The sequence below is a fragment of the Aphis gossypii genome, unplaced genomic scaffold (genome assembly GCF_020184175.1).
Source record: "Aphis gossypii isolate Hap1 unplaced genomic scaffold, ASM2018417v2 Contig00075_ERROPOS54815, whole genome shotgun sequence".
Taxonomy (NCBI): Eukaryota; Metazoa; Arthropoda; class Insecta; order Hemiptera; family Aphididae; genus Aphis; species Aphis gossypii.
In genome coordinates, this window is record NW_026083005.1 from 1 (window position 1) to 22,287 (window position 22,287).

Genomic DNA, 22,287 nt, shown 5'->3' on the forward strand with positions numbered 1-22,287 from the left:
GAAAGTCAATGCTTATACGAGCATTAGCACAATCTATAATTTGGACAGCAAATCTTAGACCAGATATAGATGATCTGTCACTTCCTCCCGTATTGCTGACAGCATCAACAGGTAAAGCTGCATATGGAATAAAAAAGTTTAACACTTCATTCCGCGTTCCAACTACCATTGAATCAATTTGCCGGATTGTTACCAAAATTAAGTTCAGATATTTCAAATACACATGCCAATTTAAAACTTTTGATAATTGATAAAATTTCCATGGTCCTAACCATGGTTGGCATAAAAACACTGGGATACATTGATCAACGATTGAGGTCTATATTAAGAATAAATAAACCATTTGGTGACATAAATGTAATAGTGTTTGGCGATTTCTTTCAATTAGCACCGGTATTAGCAACACCATTGTACGAATGAATCAATTGGTAACTTATATAATTTGTTCTCTGCACACTCAATTAATCGTTTTGGTGACAGAAGTTTTAAGTCCTTTAAAACTTCTCGTGCTCCATTGAATCGGTTATTAAACGATGCTGTTATTTGGTCTAATACGGTAAAATAAGTGTTTATTTTAAATCTGAAATATAAACCAAACATGTATTACAATTTAATTACAATTAATATACCATGAATTAACGAAAAATGTAATTTATTATATGAAAGTATATTTAGAATTTTCAAATTACAAAAGAGTGTCAACCATGAATTTGACTGTTCACTTTTTACCTTTCTGATACTGAATCAAATCGTTCATCAGAGGTTTGCTCTCCATCTAATCTTTTCTTTTTACGAATTCTAGTTTCCTTGAAACCAGAGTTATCAAGGTTATTTTCAGTTGCAAATAATTTAGTTAGTAGTTTTGAAGAAATATTGTCTAAATTTCCAAGTGCTGTAGAAATGTTATCGATTAAATCTATTTGGGAAACATTTAAGTTTTATGAGTTGACTGAAATAACGCGCCAAAAGGATGACAAACAATTTGCAATAATGTTAAAAAAGTTGGAGGAAGCTGATGTAAAATATTTCCAAAATCGTATAACCCACCTAGACATTACTTTTCAACCACAAGTAATGCATCTTTGGGCTACTAGTAACAAAGTTGACGAAGTGAATAGGAGAGTGCTTAACTCTATGAATCAAGTTAGTTTCATATCCGAAGGCATTGATACGTCTGCAAAATGATCGGATATTGAATCTGCCAAGAAACTGCCACGACAAAAGACTATGGGCTTAGCTTTAAGGTTAGTTGTAAAAGAAACAGCTAAATACATGGTGATAGCAAACATTTCAACCGAAGACGGCATAGTGAACGGTGCAATCGGAGAACTCATGCAAATAAACAAAGGACAGACTGCAGGAAGTAAAGAAGTTGCAAAAAGAGTTTGGATCAAGTTTGATGAGCCAGATGTGGGGTCACTAACCAGACAGAAGATAAACAACAAACTAAAACCCGAAGGCGAACACACAGATGATATGCGCAAGTGGACACCAATTGAAATTATAAAATTAGAATTTCAACTCGGTAATGCAGAGCACCATAAAGTAACTAGAATGCAATTGCCCTTAGTGGAAGTTTTGGCATTGACGGTACACAAAAGTCAAGGTGCCACATATCAATCTGTAGCATTTCATATACTTCAAAAACTCTTGAAGTGCAATATGTTATATGTAGGATGTAGTCGAGATACTTCGGCTCAAGGTTTGCGTATAGACTACTTTCCTGCAAAGCCACCAAAACCTTCTGCAAAAGTTGAACATGAAATGTGCAGACTCAGGACACCAAGTTGTGGCTCTTATTCCACGCTTTTCTAGAATTATGACACACCACATGCCACTCTCCTGCATGTCACACAATATAAGGTCTTTTTAAAAAATTGAAGCTCATATTAATGCGGATATCGTTCTTTTACAATCTAAATAAGTTCTTCCAAGAAACTGGTTCAAAATCTACTGACACATATACCATTAAGAACTATACTGATGAATGCTGTAGAATAGACAGTATACATGCAAATGGTAAAAGTGGTTCAATTTGTTTTGTTGGAGAATCCATTAACCATAAAGAAATAACCTGAAGCACAACATTGCTTCAAGATCAAAAGAAAAACACACACTTATAGCGTTTTCGATTTGACGCATTTTTGCACTGAGTGCAAAAATGTATTCGATTTAACCAATATTCAGAGAACTAGTGCGGTGTTTTGTATTCGATTTAATTGCACTGACAACACTGGTGTGCACTCAGTGCGCATTATTTGCACCACCGATTTTGTCAGTGCAATGAGTGCATTATATAAATATGAACAGTTTTTCTCGATAACAGGGAACATTATTATCTAATTTCCTATTTATCATATTATTAATTATTATCATAATTATTATTTACTTAATGGCCGCTTAAAATAAGTTATACGTTTTTAACCAAATCTCTAAACTTCAATATTGAATTATATTTTGTATTTTGTTACTTGTATGTATAATGCTTTCTTAAAGTATTTATATTTGGTATACCTTTATACCTACTTGGAAGTTAACTATAGATCATAACAAGAAACTTTCTATGTTGGTGAGATCGGGTGTTTTATCATCATCATCATCTTCCGACTCCTATGACGATGAACAATGGTTTAGTATTATACTTTCTAGTGACTACGTTCATTCAAAACCAAAAATCCAAAATGTTGTTGAAAAGGTTGTTCATAAATTTACAGATGAAAGTATGACTTTGTAGACTACTTACCAGTACCTAGTTTCTCAAATTTTTTTGACATATACAATTCTATGATTTAAATTTTATCTTTTTATAGTTTAAAAGATTTTAGACTTTCCCGGGTTACAGTGTACAAAATAATTTCTGATTTTGAAATAAGTGATTTTTATCCAAAATATACTGCAGGAAAAAAAACAGTATCATCAGCTGAAGCACATATACTCATATTTCTATGGAAAGTTACACAACATTTATTATATGAATATTAATCTATTCTAAAATAACAGGGGAAGTAAAATGGAAGTTAGATACATTCATTATTTTTTTTCCAATATTTGCAGCGAAATGACCTTTTTACTTGTAAAATCTATTGATTCCGCCGGCTATCGACTCCGCCGTAGTTTTTTATTATTGATTCCTCCGGTTAATACTTGTAATATTTGTTTTAATAAAAACAATATAAAAGCCTTAATTAATTTAAAATTTGAAGATAATTAAAATAAAAAATTGATAGATTTACTAAGTTTATAAAACTGGCATCAAATCACTGTTCTGAAATAAAATCAATTATATTATTATTATAGTTAATTATTACATTTTACATTATTTACTATTATTTATTTTATTTTTACTAAATTTTTTTGCGTTTTTTGGCATTAATCAAATAAATTGTTAAACATTATATTATTATTTATTTTATTGTTACTAAATTAATTTTGCTTTTTTGGCGTTTTTCTAAATAAATTTTAAAATATATTATTTTTATTATTTTACTATTTTAATAAATTTTACTTACAAGAATGTTTGAATTGTTTTTTGAAATGTTTATATTTAAATTTTAAAAAATATGGTAAACTGGGTGTATCTTATACTATTGATTAAAAAATATACAGTCAGTGGAATCAACATAAACAAATATCCGGCAAAATTGATAGCCATCGGAATCAATAATAAAAAGTTCGGCGGAATTAATAAAAGATTAAAACTCCTTTACAATATCTTACATTTAGGTATAAAATGGTAACCATAAATTATATTTTTAAATAATTATTAGTGTATGTAAAAATCAACCATATACCCCTCCCTCCACATAATAAAACCATTTGACTACCACTGTAAATATAAATATAGTTTCAGTTCTTTGCATTTCTTTTATTAATTAGGTAAATTTTTATTTTAGTTTGCTGGTAATAAAACCGTTCTTAGAATAACAGCTCAGGTGTTTAATTGTAGTGAATCTACATGTTTTCATGTAATTGAAAGAGTTATTGGTTTTTATTAAATATTATGCCTGATATTATTAAAATGTCCAATACAAATGAGAAAAAAAAAGAAACATCTGATGAATTTAAAAAGTATCTACATTATTTATAAATAATTAATTAATGTTAATAACAATAATGTTCTAGTAGCTAAAATTTATTATTTAAAAATAATATTATTACACTTAAAATTATAGCTTGAAGAAAACCAACAATAGGTGGGCAAGTGGGTGTGTACCACTTTGCTATAAATTAGGTGTTGAGCAGCTGCGAGGGATCTTTGTAATGGATATGTTAAATTTAATTTCAAAGTTTTCCTTACTTAAGCATGATATTGAATCTATTTTCATTTGTCTCAAATTAAAGCTAACTTAATTCCCCCTACTTTTTATAACTGAGTTACATTATTATTATTTTCCTATTTACCACACTCTTGAGTTTTCAAAATGTAGATTTTGTTCATTCCTATTACCATATTTAACCATTAAAAATCTAGAAAGTAAATCACACATCATTGTAAAAATAACCTAACGCTTTGCTCAGAATCTAAAGAATTTGAGAACATTTTATGGTGTATACTATATAATTTTAAACATAAATATTCCAAGTGTAACCATAACAATTTAAATGCATTTTATTTTAGATTGCTGGTATACCAAACATTCTTGGTGCAATAGATGGTACTTAAATTAGCATAAGAAAACCTAAACATAAAATTAGATCTACATATGTCAATAGGCACCATGATTGTTCTATAACACTTCAAGCTATTTGTGATGCTAAGAAAAATTCCTTGATGTTTTCACTGGGACCCCTGGTAAAATGCATGATGCACGGATTCTACAAATGTCATTTATTTATAAAGACCAATATTTGTATGAAGTGTGTGGATCTAAGTTCCATGTATTAGCTGATTCAACTTACCCTTTGGAAGAGAACATAATAACTCCATTTAAAGATTATGGTAATCTTACTGTTACCGAAAAACAGTTTAATAAAAATCATTCTAAAACAAGAGTTGTCATAGAAAACACTTTCGACCTTTTAAAAGGGCGTTTTCGTCAATTATTAAAATTAGATTTTGCATTGACTGAAAAAGATGCCAATTTTGTTCTGGCTTGTTGTGTTTTACACAATATGTGTTCAGAGTCAGATGGTATCATTATCACAGAACTACTACGAGAAGAACCTCAGCATATAATATTAGCAGATTTAAATCCAAGATCTTTAGATGCTCGTACAAAAGGAATGACAAAACGCCTAATATTATCAAACTCATTGTAATTTATACATTTAATAGGAATGGCATTTGTTTTATTATTAAATAATAAAACATATAATATAATATTATAAAACTAAAATAAATTAACTTAGGTATGTAAGAAATTTAAATAACATTTATAACAATTAAAAAATTTAAACAACTAAAATTTCACTTATTATTTAAAAGAGCTCTAAGCAAATCAATTTTTTCAGTATGGCGCTTTTCACAGTTTAGTTCTCTTTGTTTTTTATTTTCTTTTTTTTCTTTGAGCATAGCAATTAAAACATCTGTGACAGAAGTTTTAACTTTTTTGTTTGAAACGATTGTGAACGGGCCGGGAGCATATGACGATAATACGCGCACCCCGGACACCTACGAATATTGCTCACCACTAACACCTAGGTCTTGAATGTGCGAGGACTAGCTGGGTGTGTGGTGATGTAATAGCTCGAACAGCAGAGGTCGGGATCGCCGGACAAAAACTGTCGAGCTACGTAATGCGTGTAGTATAATTATGTGTATTATCTGTGTGTTGTGTGTATATATGTAGATGTGTATACAATAATTAAATTAAAATTAAATAAATGGTAACACGATTGCTGGTAAATAAGTTGCTATGTATACACAATATCAATAATAATATTTAAAAATATATAAAACACAGCAACACCAAGGTACAAAATTATGATAATAAATAAATCAAAGCCCTTATGGCTGAACAAGATAAATAATATTATAAGCAGCTGTTATAGCTATAGCTGGTATACAATAGTATAAGTATAATATGATATATATCAGCTATTGGAGCTGTAACCGTAAAGCTTTAATATTAATATAAAAGGCGGCCCTTATGGCACGACAAATTAAGGTATAATATAAAAAGAATGTATGCAAAAATAATGTGCGGCCCTTATGACCAAACACAATATAAATATATAAATAATATACTGTACGGCCCTTATGGCACGACAGAATGTAATAATAAGTGGCCCTCCTGGCCCAACAGGTAAAAATAATAATATAATAGTTGCCGGTTCGGCACAACCAATAATATAGCAAAAATACAAATAAATTATAATTTAAAGAAAAATAAAACTCACAATAATTGTCGGTGCTCGGCTGGCCAGCTGCTGCCTAATCTAGTCTATATAATTAATAATTTCACAACACACAACAAAAATATAAATAACAAAATTAAAAAATGGTAAAACTTGCGGCGATTAGCGCCAATAAAATATAACTAATAACTGCGGCGATTAGCGCCAATAAGATAATATAATAAAAACTGCGGCGATTCGCGCCGTATATATACCTACTATAATATGATAATAAGTTTGTGGCGTTCAGCGCACACTAGTATATAAAATAAAAAAAGCGGGCAAGTGAGTACCGCTCTGCTGTACATTAGGTGCCGTATGGATCATTATTATATATTACAGGAGTGTTAAATTTGAATCCAATGATAGTTATCATTGTATACGAAAAACGATTTTGAACGAAGATGATTTGTCAGCCTAGGATATAATTTCTAGTGGTTGGTGAAAAAGGTGGTTTATGTTTTAATAATGCCTGAATACAACAAAATTTAAGTTCTTTTATAATAATGTAAGTTAAACTTATGAAAAACCTTGTATTAAATTTTCAACTCTTAGCTACTTATACAAAATTTTTTATGAAATATACCTACAAAATAATTTGCAAATATTCATGGTTTTGACGAATTTTTGTCAATATTTGAACTTCAAATGCTAATAAAAAAAAATTGTGCCTATGTATTCTTATAATTTTTTAATCACTATAATAATAACTTATGAGGAACTTTGCATTAAATTTTCAAGTATTTTGATAGGGCCAAAAGATTTTATCGACACATAAAAAACAATTTCAGAAAAATTGAAAATTTCAGTTGTCTATAAATAGCTCAAAAAAGTCAAAATATTTTGAAAATTAAATCACGTAAAGAAAACGCTAATCTTAATAACTGGTAAAATTTTCAAGTATCTACGACTTATACTTTTTGAATAATAACAAATTTTAAAATCGTTTGAGGATAAATCGTTATCGTTACGCGATTTCGTTAAAATTTAAAATTCAAACGCACTTAAAATTTTTCCTATAATGATGCTTCGAGTTTTCTCTATAGATACTTGAAGGTAAACTTATGGAAACTTAGTGTTGTATTATTAATCCTTAGTTATAAACACAAAAAATTTTATGATTTTTCAACTTCAAATAATTTGCAAATATTCATGCTTTTGACGAATTTTCGTCAAAATTTGAACTTCAAATGCTAATAACAAAATTGTGCCTATGTATTCTTATAATTTTTTAATCACTATAAGAATAATATATGAGGAACTTTGTATACAATTTTCAAGTATTTTGATAGGGCCAAAAAAATTTTATCGACCCTTCAAAAAAAATTTTTCAGAAAAATTGAAAATTTCAGTTGTCTATAAATAGCTCAAAAAACCCAAAGTATTTTGAAAATTAAATTAAGTAAATAAAATGCCAATCTAAATAACTGGTAAAATTTTCAAGTATCTACGACTTAAACTTTTTGAATTATAACAAATATCAAAAATCGTTTGAGGCTAAACCGTTATTTAGAGCGGTTTTGTAAAAATTTAAATTTCAAACACTCATAAAATTTGTCTGAATCCGGTAGTTTTTTTTACAGATATTTGAAGAAAAATGTATGGAGAACCTTGTACCAAATTTTCAAAACTTAGTTATAAAAGAAAAAAATTTTATGATTTTTCAACTTCAAAATTACTTGCAAATTTTCACGTTTTCGACAGATTTCGTAAAAATTTGAACTATAAACTCTTATAAAAAAAAAATTGTGACTAACGATTTTTAATTTTTTTTAGCTACAATAAAAAAAACTCATAAGGAACCTTGTATTAAATTTTCAAAAGTTTTTGGTCATCCAAAAATTTTTTATCGACACTTTAAAAAAAAATTTTAAAAAAAATCGAAAATTTCAGTAGTCTATAAATAACTCAAAAAAAGTCAAAATTTTTTGAAAATTTAACTATATACAGATACTACTGACATTAACATTTGGTGAAAATTTCAAGTATTTTCAGTGATTAGTTTTTGAATTACAACCATAAAAAAAAATCGATTTGGTCGAAAACTGGTTTTGCGTAAAAATTGCCGTTTTTCCGTAATTTTTTTTTTGTTTTTCTCGATTTTTTTGAAAACTGTTGGAAAATGTTAACTTTTTACCTCTATAATTCACCAAGGATATTCACTTTTACATCGGAAACTACCCCCATAGTTTGAAATTGAAGCATTATTTCGAATAGTTATGCTGTACACAGACACAAAAACAAAAAAAAAAACACACACCATTGTAAAATCAATACATTCATCACTTCGTTCAGAATCTAAAATAATAAGGCGATTCGCGCCGTACACCAATACTATTTAACAAAAAATAACACACGGCGATTAGCACACGTAAACGGGCGTTAATACAGCATCACCGGAGAGAAGACTAACAATAATTATAATAAAATTAAAATAAAATAAATTAATAAAATTAAATGTTAAATTAATGTAAATAAAAATTAAAAACACTTGTGATAATATTGTGACCTGTAAATGAGGTATGGTTGTCCGAAAAATGATATCATGACTGATACCAGTGATCCAGCAGTGGTACCAATGTGAAAAAAAAGTTTTTATAGTGATGCTCGCGTTGCTACTCGCATTGGGTAACCACCTTATAAACAATATAGCATATATGGGTAAAATCACGATGAATATCACAGCAGCTGCAGCAGCTAAGAACTTAATTGCGGTAACAGAATAATATAATATACAATAATATATTTAAAATATATAATTAAATTTTCAACCAAACTGCTTATTTAAGTAGGTTGTGAAAAAGGGTTTAACTTCACAGGCTTATAACTTGAAAACTAAGTCCGAGCCCCAAATTCTGTCTTCGCTATCGTTTTTAGTATACCAAACTACATTATTTCAAAAAAAAAAAATTACAAAAAAAAGGGTGTCCGGTAAAATATAGTATACCTAATATTATACAGCCGACGGACAATTTCGCGATCGCGTAATTACCATATTTTATATAATAATTCACAATCGACAACATATTATTATAATAATTAACAAAACAAAGATAACATAAATACCTATAATAGAAAAAATGAAAATAAATATAACGGGCGGCCGCGGCGTGCGAGTGTTTGTGTGTGTGTGTGTGTGTGTGTGTGTGTGTGTGTGTGTGTGTGTGTGTGTGTGTGTGTGTGTGTGTGTGTGTTGTGTGTGTGTGTGTGTGTGTGTGTGTGTGTGTGTGTGTGTGTGTGACCAGCTGTTCCCGCTTCCCGATATTAATTAAGCTTAAAAATAATATTACCTATATTATAATTATTTTGTTGCGGCGGCAACAGATTGGCATATCTTTGGGTACAATATCTTCTTTGATCAATCGTTTAAGTCCAGAACTCGATGTACCTTAAAAAGAAATATAAATTAATTTTAAGAACTTACTCTTCAAATGTTATATTTATTATGTTAAGCTTATTAATAACTTACCAACTTGGACAGCCGACTCAATAGAGTCGCCCAATGCAGTAATTTTTGCGAACTCATTATCAACCGTACTAAATTTTGGAGAAGATCCAGTAATGTTATTATTTTTGGTAGACATTTTATATCTTTTTAAAACCATTTTATAGCGATTTTTAATTTGTATTTGTATATCTGTGAATGAGTAGTTAAATTTGTCCTGAATGTCTTGTTTAATTTTCATCCACATACATCTTTTATTTTTAAATTTTTTCATCGGACCAATTTGTTCCATATATTGATGGTAACATTCTAACATAAAACTTGTATTTTCTGCTGTGCAAACATTATTTACAACAGGCATTGTAATATTCTCTGTAAACACATAATGTATATTTTAAATATGCACTTATAAATAAATATTTTTTATTAAATAGAACATAACAAGAGACCAAATAAGACTATATTTTAAAAATAAAAACCTGTTAACGGTACAGCATTATTTGCAAGCAAGTTATCATACGTTGTTTACAATTTTGAGTCTCATACCTGTTCAAGCATTAGTAATAGCATTAGTAGTTGCATTACATAATAGAATATCAGCATTTAAAATACCTTACACATAGATTTCTATAGTTAATTATTACCTTTGTAAATGTTTGGCTTCAATTTTATGAGATCTATACCAGTAGTGCAAAATAAAAGAATTATAAAGAGTGATTCACTAAGCATGCTTACCCCTTTTTCTTCAATAATGCAGTTATTCAAAATCTGATTTTAATATATTTTAAAACCATATTTTCAAATTCTTTAGATTTTTTTGTACAGGTACTTGAGGAGTATCCTGTAAAGATACAAACTTCAGTTTTTCAATTGAGAACACCTTTTTTCAATTGTAAATTATACAGTGGGTAATTTTTCTGAAATTTTTGACGTATCTATCAGAATCAACATTTCTATGGGTAGTTTTTGAGTTATTCAACTTAATGTTCTAAGAATAAAAGATTCATGGTATAATGGGTTTATAAGATATGGGGGCTATGGTGATTTTAAAATTGTAGTCATTAATATTAATAATTTGTAAATGGCCCAAGTATAATAAATACTAAATCTAATTTTATGTCTATTTTATTTTTATGTAAAACCATTTTTAAGGACTATTATCCATAATACAAACATTTTAATAATTAAAAAACTCAATAATTTTGAATTTTGAATTAGGGAAATCAAAATGTTCAAAAAATTATCCACTAAATAATTTACAGTAAAAAAGGGGTTTTTTCATTAGAAAATTAGAAGTTTGTATCGCCATTTGACATTCCTTAAGTAGTATAAAACTACAAAAAAATTCAAGAATTTCAAAATATGGTCTTTGAGTATATTTAAATGTTTCAAGAATTAGAATTTCAATAACTTCATAACTAAAGGAAAAATTAGAGGTGAACATGTTTGGTAAATCACCTTGTACAGTTGTATATTAAAATATTTATTGGTTAAAATTAATATTTAATAGCTCAATATTACCTTACTGTAGTGTGGCTGCATTGACAAACATGAAGTGTACTAGTTTCATAAACATTAAAGCATTTAGGACAAACCTATACAAAGTAAATAAATAAAAACAGTTGAAAACATTGATAAATGTAATAATTTAAATATAATATTACTAATTGAATAAAATAAATGATTCATAGATAAAAACTATTTAAATACAGGTGTGCAGTAATTCATAATTTATTGATGCCTTCTCATATTTACAAATTATATAGTACAATGTATTTAGTTAGGTACTTTACATCTAATTTAAAAATTGATGGATCTCCTCGAAAGCTGATGGCTGTGCTAGAGGAGGGAACCATGGATAATATTATATGGTTAGAAACAATTTTTAACTATATGAATTATAACAGATCAATTTATTTTAATAACTAAATGAGAAAATAAAATACTATCATTTTTATACTTTGAAAACGTTTTGAAATTGTGTACATTTAAATTATGATCAAGACAAAATAAAATTGCTGCCCAAAAACTGTTCTAATTTTTGGAACAATGACATTTGACTTAAATTGAAGTCTGGTAGAATAATTATGACTTGGTACAGCAATGTAATTTTTAAAATTATACATTAATAAACAAATATTATTATTATGGTACAATGATTTTGAAATTAATATATTTAATTCTCTGTATAGTTTAGAGGTTTGAAACAAGTGAGTCATATTAAAAATGAATTTGACCAGTGAATTCCGTGTTATTCCAAGGTTTTAGAGATGTGTTATGTATGTACCTCCACAAAATGAAATAAGTACCATAAGAAATGATAGATTGCACAAGTGCAAAGTGTGATAATTTTTTTAGCCATTAGCTCAATAAATGTTTGTTGATTGTTCATACAACCTTGCAGTAGTTACTAGTTAATAAACTATAGGATTAAGGATTAAGGGGGGAGCCAGGATGGGCCACGTCCTCGGGGCCCACGTGTGTAAAGGGCCCATAGTCTTCTCAGCTTAAAATTACATTGAGTGATAATTTGTACTTTTAATAGTAGGTACCTATAAGAATATTTTTATTTTTTTCATGTTTGGACTTTGGTCTAATGGGGCCCGTTAAAAAGCTAGAAAAAAACTTACATAAAAATACTTCATTTTATTTGTAAATATATATTTTAATAAAAAATTATATGTTTAAATGTTTTTATCATCATTATAAATTGTTATTATTAGAGTACGGATTTTAAAGCAATAAAAAACTAACGAAAATCAATAAAAAAAAAGCAATAAAGCCGTCTAAATCTTCCAAAAAAGCTTTAAAAAAAGTATCAAAAATAAGTTTTTAAAAAATATTTATTACAAAAAAAGTATTAAAATTATTTATTAGTTCATTAAGAGGACGCAATAGTAAAAGTAAAACGTATGCAACGCTCCAGAGATGGCATTGTGCGCCGTATCGCCGCCGTCGCTGCAGGCCGTAACCACGCCCATTACCTCCGTGACTGGGTTCACGTACCGCAGTGTCGGGTAGAGATGGTGAACTGTGATTTATTTTCAGGAGCAGTAGCAGTTGCTACTGCTACTGAAAAAGTAGCAGTGAAAATAGCAGTGACTGCTATTTCTCGTATTATAATATTTTACATATAAAATAATGATATTTAATAATAAAATAGCAGTTGCTACTTACTACTTGTTATTTAAATCAGATTTGTTATTTTTCTCTGGATTGTTAATAATTATTATATATATTATATTATAAGACATTGATATTATCAGGGAGGTAGGCATTCTACATACACAGACGTAAATTGGGGGGAGGGGGAAACTGCTCCCTTGATATTTTTATATTTGGTATATTTAGTCACAAGTATCTTTAAGTATAAGATATATCGACATAAAATAAAGTTTGCTCATGTTACATCTACATTTTACATGAATTGACATGCAAACATTTTTTGTATTTTATATCTATAAAAAGATAGTCACTACACTTTCTGCACTACAAAGTACAAACAATATTCAAACAAATAGTTGCATGTCTTCACAGGTTCTAAACACTATGTAACAATATAGGTTTTATTTATGATTAGTCTTAGTCCATCAAATATTTTATTTAGGTGTCTGTATTGCCTTTAGTCTGTGACCTGTGTACTGTGTTTTTTGCCATCGTTCAAAGTAAAATTAAAATAAAATGAGTCAAGATAAAAGAACTAGTAATATTTGGCAACATTTTACTAAAGTTGACTCAAATGTTGCTACTTGTGATTTATGTAAAAGAAAATTATCATTCAAAACAAGTGTAACAAACTTGAAAAAGCATTTACAAAATGCTCATTTATTATATTCATTTACTACAAAGGTAAACATCACATAAATTCAATTATATTTTAGTTTGGCTTAAATGGTTTACCTAAATTAAACTTTTATTTTTAACTAAGCTTAGAAGTTCTTTTATAAAAAAAAAAAAACATTTTTTATTAAGTATAATAATACTATTTGTATTTGTATAGGTAGGTATTAGGTAGCATATTAAATAATTATGATAGGTATAATAAAATTAAAAAAAAATAAAATAATTTGACGATATGAATAAATAAATATAAACATTTAAGTCAATCTAACAGTAATATACACATATGGTTTCATTTAATATTAAGTAAATGTTTTTTTTCTTTATGATCACATTAAATAGGAAGTTAGCGATAATGGTAGTACTATTGATGACCCTATGTCTATGGCTTCGACATCTGGTGTAAATATTGGTACAGGATTGGAAAATCAAAGAAACACTCCAGTTGAACTTGAAGCACAAGATAGGAACAGTTTTATCAATATTCCAAACCCTTGCAAAAGAAAACAATTAGCAATTACAAACTACGTGCCAAAAAAAATGTCTGTTGATACACAAAAAAAATTGGACCATTCTTTTTTAAAACTATTTACAAAAGATTTGCAGCCATTTAGTGTAGTTGATGATCAAGGTTTCAAAGAATTTATACAATTACTTAATCCTACTTATAAAATCCCTAACCGCCATTCTATATCTAAAGTTTTAATCCCAGCAGAATATGAAAAATGTATGAATGCGATGAAAGTTTTAATTGATAAAGAATTGGAAACTGGTTGTATTACAACTGACTGTTGGACTTCAAGAAATACAGAAGGATTTATGGCTATCACAATACATTTTATTGATCTAAATTTTGTACTTAGATCAGTTTTGTTGAGTTGTCACCCTTATAGTGAAAGCCATACAAGCGAAAATCTTAGCAAGGAGATTAAAAACGTTTTAAAAATATGGGGCGTGGATAAAAAAATTGTATTTGCTGTATCAGACAATGCATACAATATAAAAAATGCATTAAGTACTTTACAATTAAAAAATTTTGGGTGTTTTGCTCACACCCTTAATTTAATTGTACAATCTGCATTAAAACAAGAATCCAGTCTCATTGATAAAGTTAAAGCGATTTCAACACATTTCAGAAAAAATACCACTGCCCATCACAAGCTTATGACTTATCAAACAAATTTAGGGGAAAAGCAACCGAAAAAAATGCTTCAAGATGTTTCAACACGTTGGAATTCAACATTTTATATGCTACAGCGGTTTGTTGATTTGGAATTGGCAATTCGAGGAACAATAGGGCTTTTAGACAAAGCCCCAGACAGCTTAAACTCAGAGGAATGGTTAACTGTTAAAGAATTTTGCAATGTGTTAAGCCCATTTGAAGAAGCAACTAAAGCAATCAGTGGTGAACAGTACATGACAGCTTCATTGACAATTGTCATAGTTCACGGTCTTCAAAATGTCTGTGAATTAATGAAAAAATGTAATTACTCACAAAGAACAAATGGTTTAATTAAAAATTTAGTTACTGGTATGAATGACAAAAAAAGCTGGGGAAGCATTGAAAAAAGTAATACTTTAAGCAAATGTACGTTTCTGGATCCCCGATTTAAAAATGTACCATTTGTAAACAACGATAGTATGCTAAATACTATAAAAAATGACATCATCGATTCCACAAGTCAATTAATTTCTTTGACCAGATCTGAAGTTACTACTACATCAAATATTGAACTTTCAACATCTTTAGGAAGCACATCTGAACCTAAAGAAAAAACATTTTCAATTTGGGAAACTATTGATACGCAAGTTACTCATATGCAACCGGTTGAAAAAACTTCAAAAGCACGGGCAATAATAGAAGTTCAGCGTTACATGGAAGAAGCATTAGTTCCGAGAAATTCTAATCCCTTGATATGGTGGAAAGAACAAAAACACAATTTTCCATTTCTTAGCATTTTGGCGAGAAGAATGTTGTGCTGTTTAAGTTCATCGGTACCATGCGAGCGCGTATTTTCAAAAGCAGGTTTAATATTATCTGACCGAAGATGTCGTTTAAATTCTAAAAAAGCACAGATGCTGTTGTTCTTAAATCAAAATGGAAATTAAATTAAATTATTAGATAGAGCCATTGCTCATTAGTGTGTTAGTCATTACCTGTAAATTGACAATTTATAATTATATCCTGAACCAATAAATTAATATATTATGGCCATAATTGATATTTGATATTTAGTTTTATAGGTACTAATCACCAGTAATACAAAATTGTTCATGTTACCACGACTATACTTACTATATACTATATTCCCTATACATAAATCAAAATATCAGTACATCACTATAATAACTAATATAATATCTGATAAATATTAAATAATTAACTAAATTAAAATAATATGATAATATCTGTTAATATTATTACTGATATTATCATATTATCATATCACTAAATTATCACTTGCGATTTTCACAAAATCACATATCACATTAATTCATAGTATCAGTCAATATCAGTAGCGCCCCATTTATGATTAAAAATATCAAAAATGAAAAAAGTAGCAATCACTGGTATCTCAATATCTGAGTAGCAGTCTGTGACTGCTACTTTAGAATCACTGTGAAAAAATCACTGCTGTCTGCTACTGCTATTTCACGCCATCACTAGTGTCGGGAGAGACGCTCTATTATTCCGCTGACTGTCGTATCGTGCGTTTCGCGTATTTTAAGTCGCCTGTATATTTCTATGCACGCATCGTGCTCACCTCTCGCATTACGCTCAAAACCTACTGACTTAAGCTCCTATTAACTTTAATATGTGTACCAATGAACAAAAAGCACAATAAACGTTATAGAACACGACTTGATTTACATTTATAACCCAATTACTTTTTAATACATATTATGGAATAATAAATTCATTCAAATTATATAGGTAGGAATATATGTGTATAACAAACGTGTTGCGTAGTCTGTTTTATTAAAGGTGACATTTTTGTACGATAGTTTGTTGTTCTTATATAGTTATATGTATATATCATATATGTAGGTATTAGATAATTGTAATCATTTTAAAACTTTTTAAGATATCAATAATTAAACAAAAACATGTACTTAATTTTTTATTTTATTATTGATAATAATAATAATTAGCCATTGGATGTGTCTAGATACTTATTTCTTTTTCGCAGTTATTATATGTGGTGGATCTTTAATATCCGATAGAAACATTCGTCTACTGTACTGCGGATTAATTATCTCTGGCAATAAACATTCTTGATAAAATCTGAAATAAAATCATAGTATAGTTACATGTTGATTATCCTTTTCATCTTAATATTTTATCTTCATTATATAATCTACTATTTATATTTTACACTATAAGGTACCTAAACAATTTGTATAGCATAGAATATAATATAATTTACAGATACTTACAGATCTAATTTTTTTTTCCATTTGTAACCAAAAATCATGATCATACATCACTATTTCATGATAAGTCCATTTGTCAGAAAAAACGAAAAAGTGACATGACTTTTTTTTACAAATGTGCATCTGACCCTGTATCTGATAATAATAATTATTATCAGATTTTAATTTTATGTTTTCAGTGTTTTTGTCGTATTTTAAAAACGGCAACTAAAATTTAAAATTATAAAAAAAGTCTAAAATATAATACAATTTAATTTCATATTTTCATTTTTATAGGTACCTTTTTATCCTTCACAGCATCAATACAACTACAATAATCTTTGGCAGAATAGGGACATTTTATCTCAATTAATGAGTCATCTTCAATTATTAATCCATCTGAAAATATTATAAAACGTATTTAATAAGTATCTACGATTTAATTATTTAAATAAAATAAAATTTATTTATTAAAAATTATATTACCAGGCGTGGCGGCAAAATAAGACGTATTTCCATCAATAAAAAGACCACAAGACATTATTTTTTTACCACTAATTTCTTCAAATTTTTTAATTGCTTGAGGTTCCATAGATTTGCCATACTCCGTGGCTTTAGTAGAAAATTGATGGTATAGTAAATTGTAAACAAGTTTTTTACATGATGTCTGTGGTCTTCGTTTGCATATGTTACCAAAATTCGATGCTGTGAGACGGTTTCTTCTTTCGGCGTGCCATCGAGGAGAATTGTGTTGTTCTCTTGTTTCTTCCTCTAATGTTATTCTACCATTTTCATCAAGAACAAGGGAACTTAAAAATGTCAGTTTTTTTGATTCTATATCATTTTCTGTAAATTCGTCGACGACCCTAGTAGCACCAGGACTCCTACCGTAGAGTAAATTAGTGTCCTGTTCAGGACTCCAAAACGGGTAATAAAAAGGATACTGCAAGGAGTCCTCTTTAGTCCCATGAATGTCCCTGTCTAGAGTATAGATAAGCTAACAAATGGTTATGTGACCAGGAGTCCAATAGAGTCCTATTTATGTCCCACTAAGGACTCCTTCACCAATGGTAATAGGATACCGATAGGAGTCCTCTTCAAGTTCTTAAAGAACCCCAGAAAAAGCAATTAATTGGACATTAATATTAAGTATTTACGTATGAAAATAATATATAATGTAGTTGCTGATCCCGTGCACTTTGTTGTCAGTAAAAAATTTCAACTTTTATAATAGTTCAAACTTTGTTAAAATCGTTATTTAATATTCTGTGCATAATGATGTTCAAAACTTAAACAACTAATTTTAAATAATTGCTGCTAGCTTAAATAAAGAAGCAGTGATGATTTGAATAGCTGTTAATCCAACCTAAAATAAATGATTTTATCTATCATCTAAACCTTCCTTGAATCGTAAAATACTAATTTATACCATTATTATATTACATTTAGAACCATCTAAAAACAAAAAAAAACTATAGAAAAATCCCATCGAAAACACCTTTCAGTTTTTCCCGAATTTTCAAATTTTCTTTCCATATAAACTTCATTCTGAAAATTACGAATATTTAAACAAAAAAAAAAAGCCTAATCTGTCTTCACATCCTCGATTGATGCTCTTACCAACGAACATTTTTCTATTTTTATTAGATACATCGAGATTATAAGGCAACCGCATCAAATATTCTATAATAATTTATTGTATTTGATAGAAATTGGTAAAAATGGCCACTTGAAATTATTTTTGTCAGTTTTTTTTTACAAAGAAATCATCTTACCAAGACTGATATATAATATTATAATTTATATACATCCATTTATTTAAAAACAAGTGCTAAATTCAAAAAAATTTATGTTTATAAACATACAATTGGTCCAACCATTAGTTTATAAATTAATAAAAATAAAAATATACCTTTTCAATAATAGTAAATCATAATTTTTAATGATAAGAGCAGTTTAGAATATTTCTAAAATAAATTACTTTCACAACAATATCTGTTTTGTTTTATGTGAAACCATATTATATTACATATTATATTTTATAAACAATAAATTTAGGTAGGAATAGTGAAATTTTAATTTACAGATTTAATTTATTTCTTGATAAAATAAATGCTGTTTACAAAATTTAAAATAGTAAATAGCAATAGTTCTTATAAATTTAAATTACATAAGAGGTTTTTCATTTTCCCATGTATGTAAAATAGGAAATACTGCCCAAGAACCATCTGAACTCATCGTTTCATATGCATAAAATTTGCATTTAATATCTTCAACGGGCCACATTTTCAGAATCACACTAAGTGATCCTACTTCATAAATATTAAGAATTGATGATTCTAAACCAGGGATAGAATAAAGGTTTTGTTGAGCTGTATATTCATAGCCTATAATCACATGACAATTATTGTACATCAAAATATTTTCTACTCTAACAATAGTCTTTCCTTCGTTGACACTACAGCAATTGTTTCTTATATCCCCTGCGATAATGATAAAATTATGAAATCTTAATTTTTTATAAGCTGGTGGCTCACAACCGGATAGTACAGGTCCATTTATATTATCACCACTGTATATTATTTTGTCACATGATGTAATATATTCAAAGTCAAGTGTTGCATTTTTGGTAACTTCTTCTATTCTTCTTGCAATTTGCTGTATAGGCCGATTAAAATTCCGGACTAATTTTTTAATTTGCATCATAAAATTTTCAAATTTAAAGCAACTGAAATTGTCCAATATTCCAAATTTTTCTGCATCATCACTTAAATGTAGTAAGCTATGAAAATTATGGCTTATCATATGGCTCCCATATATAAATTTAAATGTAGTCAGAAAGTGATGAATTAGTTTCCTAGCGTATTCCAGATGAAAAGTAATCAAAAATGGGGAAGAAAGTATGGTAATGGCAACATGTAATGTTAAGAAATTATTGTACTTTTCATTAGAAAGACAACGTTTTAAAACAAAGACACCTGTGTATAACAAAATTTGCCTAAACTCTGTCGCTTTAAACTGCATATAATATTTGAGAGACCTAGGTTTTCTTTGAAACTCTTGAGGAGTATTGTTTCTGATTCCAAGCAACTTGAAGGATACGAGTTTTCTAAACCTCAATGGAACACGATGGCGCAAGTCCCCAGCCCACCATATACTTATAAGTTTTTTAACTATGCCCAAGCATAAAAGATGTTGGTAGTCCAAAGGAACATTTGTAACCATTCCAAAACCAATTATGTTTTCCAAAGGACTTTGTATTAATATTCCGTTCTGATCTTTTGAGTGGTATTCATAATCAATATGTTCTTTAAAACTTTGGTCTGTGCGTTTTTCACCAATGATGACTGGAAAGCATGTGCGTCTCTCTTTATGATAACCTCTAACATTGCATTTAGTACAACTGTTATAACCACTATGTCCTTTTATACAAAGCATAGATGCTTTAGCAGGAACATCAGCACAAAAACAATGTACTCTGACCACCAAACTCTTTTCCTCATATGTAAACCCATTTAGAATTAGGTTATTAACTTCTTTAATAAAATCTTCTAAGTAAGCATAAATATCTGTAGGCTTTTTGACTTGACTATGATATATGCCAATGACAAATACGTAGTTCACTTTGAAAATTGAACCTAAAATTGGCCAGATTTCATTGTATGATGAATGACTTAATGGTAAGCCATCGATGTTGAACATTAAGTTGATTGATTCATTTTCTAATGATAACTTTTAGACTTCTCTAAAAAAGTAAATAATCCTAATTCCAGTCCATAGTGCCAATAACTACCTTGTGCTTCAACTGATTTAATGTAAGTAGTTCTGGGAGTTTTTAACAATGTTCGCGACGATGAAGGAAGATAATCATGACCACCATGTCTTTTGAGTATTTTCAGCAAACCATCCATAGCTTTTAAAGTAATATTTTCTTTGGTAGCCCAGGATGCTAGATGTAATTTGAAAATATTTGACACGTTTTGGGGTTCAATATCTGATGTGTAACATAAAGATTCATCTGAAAGTGAAAAAAAATAAATGTTATGTTTAATTAAGTTATGTTAATTAAATTATGTTTTGAACATTTTATTTTTTTATTAATCTAAATCAAAATGTTAATGAGTAGTTCTTGAGTTATTAAAATGTTTATACCAAAGATAATAGACCTTGATAAACTTAATTATAATATATATTAAATGTATTATGTATGAACTTAAATTAAATTACAACAAAAAGTATTCTTACTTGGTGATATAGCAAGTTGAGATGAAGATGGTCGTACAATTTCAATTCCGGCATCATTATAAAACTGATCTAATTCCTATATATTATATATAAAAGAAAAATAATTTTTACTCACACGTAAGTATATGCTCAAACATATAAACAAGAGAAATATAATAACATACACGTGTATAATTAATTTCCCTGGATTGATTTATTTCTTTCTCTAAAGAAAACGGAACTTCTTCATGAATGACATCATTTTCAATAAACATTTGGTGTTGTTCGGTAAAAGTATCATTTGGACTTTTCTTAAAACATGAGCATCGGTAATAAAAAAGGTGTATTAATAAATTACTTAAAATTACAAGTACTATACAATAAAATTGAAACAAATAACAAAAGTCCAAGATAAATTAATAATTGGTAGCAGCTATATAGTTATTAGTTAGATACATGATTTCCAATGTCTATCTCAGCTTTTCAATCTATGATCCTTAAAAATGTTAAATGAAAAAGGAAAACTGAACCTTCTCAAAGTTATCTATGTTCATTACATTATTTTGAAGATATTAGATACGATCTTAGCATTGTATGCAGTAATTGGATATAAGAAAAAAAATGGAAATAAAATTAATTTATATAAAAAAAAAACTATACTTTTTATTCCATATTAATTTAAATATGTTGAAATACTACACATTTCTGGTTATATTAAAATATATTAAAGGTTTATAATACCAAAAAATTATTTTAAATTACATCTAAACTAACCTACTTAAAAAAATTATACCTACTATTAACATTTTTAATAATCAAGATAATTACTTCAATCTGGGCGATATTGTAATTTAATTGATTTCGAATCAATCTTCGTCGATGGCCAGATGTCATTAATGATAATGGTTTTTTTGGCCTAGGATGTAAGCAGAAGACTTATTATACATTATTATTACATGTTATAAATATATTTATTTTTAAATGGTCATGCAATATTGAGAAACATGGAAATAGAACGTCGATACGTA

At 28.4% G+C, this 22,287-nt stretch overlaps 1 pseudogene; it reads left to right on the forward strand.

Moving 5' to 3' along the window:
• Positions 1-2,563: 2,563 nt before the first annotated feature.
• On the forward strand, positions 2,564-5,259 carry LOC126553140 (putative nuclease HARBI1; annotated as a pseudogene).
• The last annotated feature ends 17,028 nt before the right edge of the window (positions 5,260-22,287 follow it).